The following is an 11919-nucleotide window of genomic DNA, read 5'->3' on the forward strand; positions in this document are numbered from 1 at the left end:
GTCGTTGAAGAGCTGTTCGGCCAGCACCCAGTCTTGTTCCTCCAGAGTTCCTGTCTTTGCCCGGCTCCTCGCTTTGGACCCCGCTTCGCCCGTGGAGGACTGTCTGCCGACCCTCGACTCAGGTCCTGGACCTCGCCCCACTGTAACCTCCCCCCGGGACCAGCACAGAGTGGTTTGCCGGTTCCTGCTCCAGGTGGATCACGTTTGGTCAAAATTCTCCACTATGAACTGTCCATCTTGGGTGGCCCTGCGCGGCATAGCTCATAGCTTCTCTGAGTTATTCAAGCCCCTTTGCCACGGTAAGGCAGTGATCAATGAAGGGGATTATTATTATTATTATTATTATTATTATTATTAGACCCTGGGGGGGGAGGGTTGAGCTGTAAAACTCAAGCCCAACTTTTTCTTCTATCAATTGATAACCCTCTCCCCCTTCCAGTTTTAGACAATTTCCAAGCACTTTCAAAAGACAATCTCGACCCTCCCTTTTAATGCGAACCCCTTTCTTAGGGTTCTGACGCGGCTCCAAGGTCCAGGAAAACCCTTAGCAAACTACAGTTCCCACAAGTCTTTTTTTGGGGGGAGAAACCGTGTGCTGCAAATATACAGTGTTGAGGGGTTGTTGTTGTTGTTTAGTCATTTAGTCGTGTCCGCCTCTTCATGACCCCCTGGACCAGAGCACGCCAGGCACTCCTGTCTTCCACTGCCTCCCGCAGTTTGGTCAAACTCATCCTGGTCGCTTCGAGAACACTGTCCAACCATCTTGTCCTCTGGCGTCCCCTTCTCCTTGTGCCCTCCATCTTTCCCAGCATCAGGGTCTTTTCCAGGGAGTCTTCTCTTCTCCTGAGGTGGCCAAAGTCTTGGAGCCTCAGCTTCAGGATCTGTCCTTCCTGTGAGCACTCAGGGCTGATCTCCTTCAAAATGGAGAGGTTTGATCTTCTTGCAGTCCAGGGGACTCTCAAGAGTCTCCTCCAGCACCAGAATTCAAAAGCATCCATTCTTTGGCGATCAGCCTTCTTTATTGTCCAGCTCTCACTTCCATACAACACGACTGGGAAAACCATAGCTTTAACTATATGGACCTTTGTTGGCAAGGTGATGTCTCTGCTTTTTAAGTACCACTGTACTAAATTATGTATATTATACAATAAGAATTACAGTGCTATCTAGTATACTGGCCTTAGTGTTGCTTGTGTTAAACAACACAAGTGTTAAGTTTGCAACACAGCGGGTTGTTGTTCTATCATTGCTTCACAAGCTGCAGGGAAAAGTACGCACCCCTTTTCAGATTAAGCTTTGTCTCCCCTTTCCTTGAGCGCTCTCTCTCTTACACACACTAATCCCCCCCCCCCGACACACCGCACCCTGAGAGACAAATTACTCTTTGCTTCAGATTTCTGAACGAGATTTGGGCTCCCTCAGCCTCTCTTCAATCACAAAAGTCCGTCCCCCCCCCCACCTTACTGTAAAGAGATTTACCAGGGAAGCTTTAAAGAAGAGGAGGCCAGGGAAGGGGGTGGAGGATGAGTCGAGAAGAAGCAAAAATAGCCGTGTTCCCATTTTGCGACTTCTCTGCGTGTCCCCATTCCCCTGAGCGCGGCTGTGTCTTGTTACCTCCCTGTCTTCCCACCCCGCTGGGTAGCCCTGGTTCCTTTGGACCCCGGGAACAAACATGAAAGGTTCGCCCCGCAGGGAGGGTTGCTGGTGTCATTCTGCAACCTAAATAAAAAACCAAAGATCAGGATGTCTTCTTTTGCGGTAAAACCTCAAATCCAGCTGCTCTGCCACTGAACTATGGCCTATCCCTTAAGAACAAAGATTCAGAGTGAAGGGCTGGTTTCAGTAGGAACATAGGAACATAGTGTAATAAGAATTTTAAGGTCTTAGATGTACAATAGGCAAAGGTAAAGGGACCCCTGACCATTAGGTCCAGTCATGGCCGACTCTGGGGTTGCGGCGCTCATCTTGCTTTATTGGCCAAGGGAGCCGGCGTACAGCTTCCGGGTCATGTGGCCAGCATGACTGAGTCGCTTCTGGCGAACCAGAGCAGCGCACGGAAACGCCATCTACCTTCCTGCCGGAGCGGTACCTATTTATCTACTTGCACTTTGATGTGCTTTCAAACTGCTAGGTTGGCAGGAGCAGGGACCGAGCAACGGGAGCTCACCCCGTTGTGGGGATTCGAACTGCCGACCTTCTGATCGGCAAGCTCTAGGCTCTGTGGTTTAACCCACAGCGCCACCCACGTCCCTTTGCAACTGTGCCCCACTCCAAAAGAAGAAGAAGAACCCTACAGAAAATGAAACCCCTCTCATTGTTCCACAAGAGGAAATACGGTGCAAGAGATTTCTTTTTCAAGGCATCCCAACGCTGGTTTCAAACCCACAACCTTGAGACCAAGAGTCTCATGCTCTACCAGCGGAGACTATCCCTTATGCAGCCTCCAGGACCCAGTGGCCCATGGAGAGGACTGCATGTGTATCCCATGTCAGCCCTACTCAGTGTAGACCCACTGGAAAGAATGAAAATGCCCATCGATTTTGACAGGCCTACTCTAAGTATCTAGAACTGGATATGGAACAACTGACTGGTTCAAAATTGGGAAAGGAGTACGACAAGGCTGCATTTTGTCTCCCTGCTTACTTAACTTATATGCAGAATTCATCATGCGAAAGGCTGGGCTGGATGAATCCCTAGCCGGAATTAAGATTGCCGGAAGAAATATCAACAACCTCAGATATGCAGATGACACAACCTTGATGGCAGAAAGTGAGGAGGAATTAAAGAACCTTTTATTGAGGGTGAAAGAGGAGAGTGCAAAATATGGTCTGAAGCTCAACATCAAAAAAACGAAGATCATGGCTACTGGTCCCATCACCTCCTGGCAAATAGAAGGGGAAGAAATGGAGGCAGTGAGAGATTTTACTTTCTTGGGCTCCATGATCACTGCAGATGGTGACAGCAGCCACGAAATTAAAAGACGCCTGCTTCTTGGGAGAAGGGCAATGACAGGCCTAGACAGCATCTTGAGAAGTAGAGACATCACCTTGCCAACAAAGGTCCGTATAGTTAAAGCTATGGTTTTCCCAGTAGTGATGTATGGAAGTGAGAGCTGGACCATAAAGAAGGCTGATCGCCGAAGAATTGATGCTTTTGAATTATGGTGCTGGAGGAGACTCTTGAGAGTCCCATGGACTGCAAGAAGATCAAACCTCTCCATTCTGAAGGAAATCAGCCCTGAGTGCTCACTGGAAGGACAGATTGTGAAGCTGAGGCTCCAGTACTTTGGCCACCTCATGAGAAGAGAAGACTCCCTGGAGAAGACCCTGATGTTGGGAAAGATGGAGGGCACAAGGAGAAGGGGGCGACAGAGGACGAGATGGTTGGATAGTGTTTTCGAGGTTACCAGCATGAGTCTGACCAAGCTGCGGGGGGCAGTGGAGGACAGGAGTGCCTGGCGTTCTCTGGTCCATGGGGTCACGAAGAGTCGGACACGACTAAACGACTAAACAACAACAACAACAACAACTCTAAGTAGGGCTTTGATTGGATACTACCCAGGCTCAGAGTTTTTAAATGGATCTTAGGAAGCTTCGAGAATTCTCCCTAGATTCTGGAGTCCTGAATTAGCTGGTCTTGTTCCCCATGTGTGTTGGGGGAGGCAAACGCCTATTGTTCTGCCGTTCTATTTCTGAATTTTCAGCAGAGTTCTGCAGGTGCGAATCTTGCCCGAGATAGGGCTGGATGAAACCATCTGTTTCAGGTCCATGCCATTTTTGCACATGTTCCTCAGTAAGTGCATTCTGTTTTGTTTCCACATTAATACGCTGATTAAATCACATTTAAAGACACATTTAAATTCATAGAATAATAGAATTTCAGAGTCGTAAGGCAGTGCTGAGTGTCATCTAGTCCAACCCCCTGCAATGAAGGTGTTACAGAAATTACGGGGGGGGGGGCACATCTTTAAAGTTAAATATTACAAATATTATGCCTGAATATATCCTTCCAACTTGACAGCTCAGGGAAGTCACCTAACTTTAAAAATAATATAAAATCATCTCCTTTCCTAGTTTCCTCCATTCCAAAGCTATTTTCCCCTGGCAAAAGGACTCCAGGAAGTTCCCAGAGGTGACAATTGCAGGGCTCATTGTTAGCCAAGGGAAGCCAAATCTCATCCCCTGACTCGCCTCAGGCTCCAGACCTGCAAAGGAACTTCTATTGTACTTTTGGGTGGTGGGTACTTAAGACATATTTGTCTATGCTAATCTTATACCTGAGTTTTGCCCTCCCATGTCTGCTTATGCTAATCTTGTACCATGGACTTGTCTGGACATGTTTGCCAAGGTTATCCCCTCCCCTTCGAACTGTATTCTGGGATGTGGTGGGAAAGTTTTAAAAGTCTTTGTCACCCCATCCTCGGGGTTCAAAATTTGCTCTTTGAACCTATTGCGCAATCAACTTTGGTCTACAGCTATTTGCTCCGGTTGGCTGGACTCCTTCCTTTATTCCGCAGGGACCTGCCCGACGAGCTGGGTGACTGAGCAGCCTCGCACCTAGATTTTTCCTTAACACAGGAATCACAGCTCAAGAATCCCTGACAGATGGCCACCCAACCTCCAAATGCTTGTGAAACATGGACCACTTAGAAACGCCATCTCCAGCTCCTCGGAAGATTCCATCAACAGTGTCTCTGAAAAATTTTACACATCACTTGGGAAGACAGGCAAACTAATGCCAGTGTACTGGAAGAAGCAAAGATCACCCGCGTCAAAGAAATGATTCTTCAACATCAACCTCGTTGGACTGGTCATGTTGTGCAGATGCCTGATGATTGTCTTCCAAAGCAGCTACTCTATTCCAAACTTTAAAATGGAAAGCGCAATGCTGGTGGTCAACAAAAGAAGTTCAAAGACTCTCTCAAGGCAAATCTTTAAAAATGTAGTATAAACACCAACAACTGGGAAACACTGGCCTGCGAGCGCTCCAGCTGGAGAACAGCCTTTACCAAAGGTGTCATGGGCTTTGAAGACACTTGAACTCAGGACACAAGGGAGAAACGTGCTAAGAGGAAGGCACACTTGGCAAATTCAAACCATGATCAACTCCCGCCCGGAAACCTATGTCCCCAATGTGGCACAACTTGTGGATCCAGAATTGGCCTCCACAGTCACTTACAGACTCATGGTGGAAGACATTATGGAAGACAATCTTACTTGGCTATGAGGGATCGAAGAAGAAGAAGAAGAAGAAGAAGAAGAAGAAGAAGAAGAAGAAGAAGAAGAAGAAGAAGAAGAAACCTTCAAGGAAGGAGAGCCCACCACCTTCCAAGGGAGTCCATTTCAGCTTTTACCACCAGAAAGTTCTTCCTAAATGTTCAGTCAGAATCTCCTTTCTTTGTTATTTGAATCCACTGCTTTGGGTTCTGCCCTCTGGAGCAGCAGAAAAGAAGCTCTTTCCATCTTCCAAGTGACAGCCCTTCAGATATTTGAGGATGGCTATCACATCACCTGTCAGTCTGCTCTTCTGTAGGCTGAAGATATCCAAGTCCCTCAACTTGTTCATGTTTTTAAATCTCTGCTCTCTCAAAAGGCATGTTTCTATGGAACGACTGAATTTAGGGTTTGCACCCAATTGTAGTTATTCCTGGAGAAGACCCATTGGGCTGTGGCTCAGTGGTCCTGGGGACTGACCCCAACACTGGAAATGATATATAATGAATTCGAGAAAAGAAGTTTAAAAGTAACTTTCCAAAAAAACATCAACAGAGTCCTTTCTGTTGGGGATTATCCACAGGGTGTGAAAAAAGATTATTTATGTATGCTACTCCTGTGGCCCATGTTTTGTTAGCCACCAAATGAAAAATGAGCGAGGTCCCAGCTAAAGAAGAATGGCAACTTAAACCAGGGGTAGGCAACCTAAGGCCCAGGGGCCGGATCCGGCCCAATCGCCTTCTCAATCCGGCCAGTGGATGGTCTGGGAATCAGTGTGTTTTTACATGAGTAGAATGTGTGCTTTTATTTAAAATGCATCTCTGGGTTATTTGTGGGGCATAAGAATTCACTCATATTCCCCCCCCCCCCCCAGAATATAGTCCGGACCACCACAAGGTCTGAGGGACAGTGGACTGGCCCCCTGTTGAAAAAGATTGCTGATCCCCTGACTTAAACTGATGGGATATGCGCAGCTTGCAGATTTAACATATAGAATAAGAGAACAAGAAGAATGTACGTTTAAAGAAGACTGGAAAATGTTTACTGAATATATGAATATATGAATGAAAACTGTGTTTATTTAAAAACACTGGTAGCATTAAGATAAATTAAACAATGTAAATGAGTTTTGATGGATGGAACAATGGATTCTCTAATGGTTTAGTTCATGTAAAATATGCAGGGATGTATGGTATGTAAAATGAACCTCGGAAAGAGAAGAAGGGAAGTCACTGATTTAAGATTGTTTAAATGAATATTTTGAAATGTAAATTAGAAAATTTGATAAAAATTATATACAAACAAATCCCCAGCACTGGGAGGTTGAGAGAGACCTCTGTGTGAAACCATGGAAAGATGCTACCAGTCCGTGAAGATGATACTGTGCTAAATGGACCAATGGCTTTATTTGATCTTTGGCAGGTTTCTACATTTCACATAGAGTAGACCCATTGAAAAGGGACGTGGGTGGTGCTGTGGGTTAAACCACAGAGCCTAGGACTTGCCGATCAGAAGGTCGATGGTTCGAATCCCCGCGACGGGGTGAGCTCCCGTTGCTCGGTCCCAGCTCCTGCCAACCTAGCAGTTCAAAAGCACATCAAGTGCAAGTAGATAAATAGGTACCACTCCGGCGGGAAGGTAAACGGTGTTTCCATGCGCTGCTCTGGTTCACCAGAAGCGGCTCAGTCATGCTGGCCACATGACCCGGAAACTGTACGCCAGCTCCCTCAGCCAGTAAAGTGAGATGAGCGCTGCAACCCCAGAGTCGGCCACGACTGAACCTAATGGTCAGGGGTCCCTTTACCTTTAGACCCACTGAAATTAATGGGCATGGATTTCAACAGGCCAATTCTGAGCAGAATTGGTTGGATATGACCCAAAGATTATAATGAAGAAGGGATGAGCCAAAACTTCACTCAGGTTAAAAAGGAAATGGGTCGAACCTCTTTTTCAATATCTCCAGATCAGAAACACCATAAACGGGCTATTAACTTTTCATGGTTCATTAAGGGACTGTACAAGTTCTGAGTTGTTAATTTCAATTGTTAACCAACCACGTGGTCCGTAATTCTGAAATAATTGCCAGTCTAGATCTGTCTGCAACCAGCATTCAGTAAAGTGGGAATTTAGAAATGTCATCTGAAATACCATCGGATAATTGAGAATGGATCTGAAGGAAGGCTCGCCATTTTACTCTTTCTATGCATGTTAAATAAAATGTTGTGTGATCTTTAGCTAGTTAGTGCTGAACACCTGCCAGATTAACCACGATCAATCCAAGGGGAGCTGATCAATGTAGGTGATGGCAGATGAACAGAGCAAGTAAATTTTGTGTAGCAGTCATAGTTGCCGTTATAACAACAACAACAACAACAACAACAACAACAACAACAACAACAATGATTTATTACTTATACCCTACCCATACGACAAGGTCCCCCCCCCCAGCCACTCTGGGCAGCTTCCAATATAATAAAAGCATAGCAAATCATCAAACATTTAAAGCTTCCCTAAACAGGGCTGCCTTCAGATGTCTTCTCAAAGTTGTGTAGTTCTTATCTCCTTGACATCTGACGGGAGGGCGTTCCACAGGGCAGGCGCCACCACCGAGAAGGCCCTCTGCCTGGTTCCCCGTAACTTGGCTTCTCGCAGTGAAGGAACGGCCAGAAGGCCCTCGGCACTGGACCTCAGTATCTGGGCTGAATGATGGAGGTGGAGACGCTCCTTCAGGACCGAGGCCATTTAGGGCTTTCAAGGTCAGGACCAATGCTTTGAATTGTGCTCGGAAACATACTGGGAGCCAATGTAGGTCTTCCAGGACCAGTGTTATATGGTCTTGGCAGCTGTTCCCAGTCACCAGTCTAGCTGCCGCATTCTGGATTAGTTGCAGTTTCTGAGTCATCTTCAAAGGTGGCCCCACATAGAGCGCATTGCAGTAGTCTTGGGAGCTGCAACATGGCTCCCTCTCTCTCTAGCATCAGACAGCAAAGAGAAAAAGAACAAAGGACAATAGTCCCACTTCACGGAACACAGTAACACAAACATCCTGTCTCCGTCACTTCCCACTCTGTGGAGTCAACACATACACTGTCATGTGAAAGACAACAATCCCATGACTGCAATCACGGAGCAGGAATTCTAACAGGGGCGTCCCTGAGGGGGACGCAGCGCGCTCTGATGGGTGGCTGAGAGGAGAGGTGCGGGCTGACCCAGAGCGGGGAAGGGAGCGCATTTTGACTCTCGTTCCCAGTCACTCAGCCTGTGGCGCCCTCCAAAATCTAGCGCCCTGGCGCCCTGCACCACTAATGTCTATGGGTAAGACGCCCCTGGTTGTGCATGCATTTTTTGCTCCATAAGATGCACCCGACCATAAGACGCACCTAGTTTTTAGAGGAGGAAAACAGGGGAAAAAAATATTCTGAATGAAACAGTGGGTGTATGATTTTTGTGGTTCATGCTGTGGCCACAGACATGAAATGTGATTTGATAGTGTGTTTGGGGTAGCCCAATGCAAAAATCCTGAGGATGCATGTGCTTTTACCTCCCAACTCCCAGGCAGCCTCCTTTATCTCTAGAGTCCCTTATCTCCCTCCCCGATTGCTTGCCGATCAGCTGCTCAGCGGGTTTGTTTCAACACCCCCTTCCCTCTTTCTTTAAAAGAAAATAATGATGTGCTTTTTGCCCCTGGGCAATTTGGCTCCAGGGACCATGAATTCGCTTCCTAAGAGGCACAAATATTTCCCCTTACTTTTTAGAAGGAAAAAAGTGTGTCTTATGGAGTGATGGAGTGAAAAATACGGTATTTGTAATGAGGGTGGGGAGAGGCAAAAATGAAAGGTCAGTTGTTCCAAGACCCTCCACCTAACCCTGCCAGGTAGCTCAGGCAAATGTGGAAGTACCTTTGCATTCCCATAGCATTGCACCTCACACATAATGAGCTGTCTTGGATGTTGTTTGTTTTCTTTCCTAAAGGGGAGCGCAGCGACAGTAGCTTTGCAGAGATCTCATTTGCTCCTTTGCAATCTCCCTGGAAAATCTCATAGACTGTATGTCTTTTATGGATGAGCCCTATTAAGTTAACATCCTTCTCCCCTGTTCCTGCTCCCCCCTCTCTCTCCCTCTCTCTCCCTTTCTGCAATGCCAGCATGAGAGCGAACAATATCATTACGGCACAGGGGACGCATGTCGGGAGTGGGGAAGCTAGCACCAAAACATGCTTTAGGATGCTCAGTCTAGCCTGAAACGCACTTAAATCATTCCCGGGTAAACAATGAGCAGATATGATGAGCAATTAGTTTTCATTAGTGGAGTTGTTAGAGCCAGCTCCGGGCTGCAGTTGCAGCGCCAGACTTCGCTGGGTGGCACTCAGTGACCTTCAAGCAGGACTGGAGGAAAGATCTTGAGAAATTTGAAAGCAGAAGCAGGTGTACCAACAGGAGACTTTCAGAAGCAAGCACAGGGCTGTTGCGTTGCTCGCACAAGTAACAGGATGTGGCTGTCACAGAATTCTGACGGAAACGGGAACAGAATGTGCTGATGCTCGTTTATTCGTTCCGTGTCAGGAGTGCAAATCGATCCGGCAAATATGGCCAGCATTCGCTGTAGGGTTTTCTGCCCCAGTATTCACGGTTGTTGATTTCAGTCCACAAATGGAACGTGAATTGATTATATCCACCCCCCCCCCAGTTGTATTGCATTTCCCTTTGCACAGCGTGGCACAATGTAAGAAAGAAAAGCAGCCACACTGTTGTTGTTGTTTAGTCATGTCCGACTCTTCGTGACCCCCTGGACCAGAGCACACCAGGCTCTCCTGTCTTCCACTGCCTCCCGCAGTTTGGTCAAACTCATGCTGGTAGCTTCGAGAACACTGTCCCACCATCTCGTCCTCTGTCGTCCCCTTCTCCTTGTGCCCTCCATCTTTCCCAACATCAGGGTCTTTTCCAGGGAGTCTTCTCTTCTCATGAGGTGGCCAAAGTATTGGAGCCTCAGCTTCAGGATCTGTCCTTCCAGTGAGCACTCAGGGCTGATTTCCTTCAGAATGGAGAGGTTTGATCTTCTTGCAGTCCATGGGACTCTCAAGAGTCTCCTCCAGCACCAGAATTCAAAAGCATCCATTCTTCTGCGATCAGCCTTCAATGTAAGAAAGAAAAGGAGCCACACACAAAAATTGCAGTTGAAAATCATGCAGCATCTAGAACGGCGCATGGCGATTGCTACAACGGGCGGGGAAATCACGAAGGGGCTCTGCCTCAGAAATCTGCAAGTGATGCACAGGGGGCGGGGGAATAAGCCTAATCTGGGAACCACGGATGTAATGATAATGTGATTAATTGCACAATATTCTGCCATAGTGGACAGGGTGATGTTTAATATTGTTTTCATCGAAAGGTGAACTGCAGCCTAATGGAAACAGTGCTGCATGGGGCAAAAGTCTTAGATCCCCAGTGTGGGGTTTGCAGTTGTGTAACTTGGGCCGGGGGCGAGACATTGTTTGCAAAAGCTCCTTGGACATTCTCCACAGACAGGTTTCATCAGGCAGGGTTATTTATTTATTTATTTATTTATTTATTTATTTATTTATTTATAATTTTTATTAATTTTAACATATCAATTATAATGCATACCACAAATCTTCATCATTTATACAATCTTTTTTGGACTTCCCTCAGCACCTCTGATGATCCACTGTTTTAACCACTTCTTATGCATTTCTTAAATTCTTCTTACCTTTAATTATCATAACTAATCCTCTTTCCCCCTTATCTATTTTTGAAAAAATTCCAATAATACTCCTCACAAAACTTCTTGCAAGCCTACAAACGTAGTCTGGTCATCACAAATACTTTTCAAATATTCTGTAAATTTACTCCAGTCTTCTGTGAATTTCTGGTCCCGCCAATTTCGAACCCTTCCTGTTAGTTTGTCCAATTCTGCATAGTCCATTAATTTCATCCTCAATTCTTCTTTCATCGGCAATTCTTCTTGCTTCCATTTTTGGGCCAATAACATTCTTGCTGCTGTATTTATTTATTTATAGACACCACTTGATTGTGATAAAAGCAGTCTACGAAAATAAGGAAACAATACGATTATCAGCAACAAAATTTTATTTTAAAAGTAAAACCAGCAGTATACTACTACTACTACTAATAAATTGTTTACCCCCTGGTGGGACTCAAGGACGTTTACAGATAAAAATGAGAATAGGAAAAAAAAATATAGAGGGAAAAACAATATATTTTTTAAAAAAACTATTAAACATTGGTAGAATTTAACTATATAATATATAAAATACAGTGGAAACTTGGTTTTCGAACGTAATCCATTCTGGAAGGGTCTTATTACAAAAAAAGGGGAGGGGGTCAGATTGGGCCCCAACCAAAGGCCTGTTGGAACAGCTCCATCTTGCAGGCCCTGCAGAAAGATGTCAAATCCCACAGGGCCCTGGTCTCTTGCGACAGAGCGTTCCACCATGTTTCTTGCCCCAAAAATGGAAAGAAGAAGTCTCAGCAAAGGAAGAAGGGATACAAGAACTCATGGAATATGCAGAAATGGCGAAACTTACTGGAAGGATAAGAAATCAAGATAACAAGCTTTTTATAAAAGAATGGAAATGGTTTCTTGAATATTTACAGGTAAATTGCAAACAGATAAAAACATTGGCAGGGTTTTTGTTAATAGCCTGCAGTTTCATAAGCATGGATAT

The 11919-nt window shown here is 45.7% G+C and overlaps 1 long non-coding RNA gene across 1 annotated transcript in view; it reads left to right on the forward strand.

Annotated features, from left to right (window-relative positions):
- The window catches only part of LOC307207290, a 116944-nt gene extending 112467 nt beyond the window's left edge, over positions 1-4477 (forward strand). The window contains exon 2 of the long non-coding RNA XR_013834612.1: positions 3942-4477. This is a non-coding gene — a long non-coding RNA (uncharacterized lncRNA). The remainder of the gene's footprint in view (positions 1-3941) is intronic.
- Positions 4478-11919: the final 7442 nt, after the last annotated feature.

The sequence above is a fragment of the Podarcis cretensis genome (assembly GCF_951804945.1).
Source record: "Podarcis cretensis genome assembly, chromosome: 18".
NCBI lineage: Eukaryota > Metazoa > Chordata > Lepidosauria > Squamata > Lacertidae > Podarcis > Podarcis cretensis.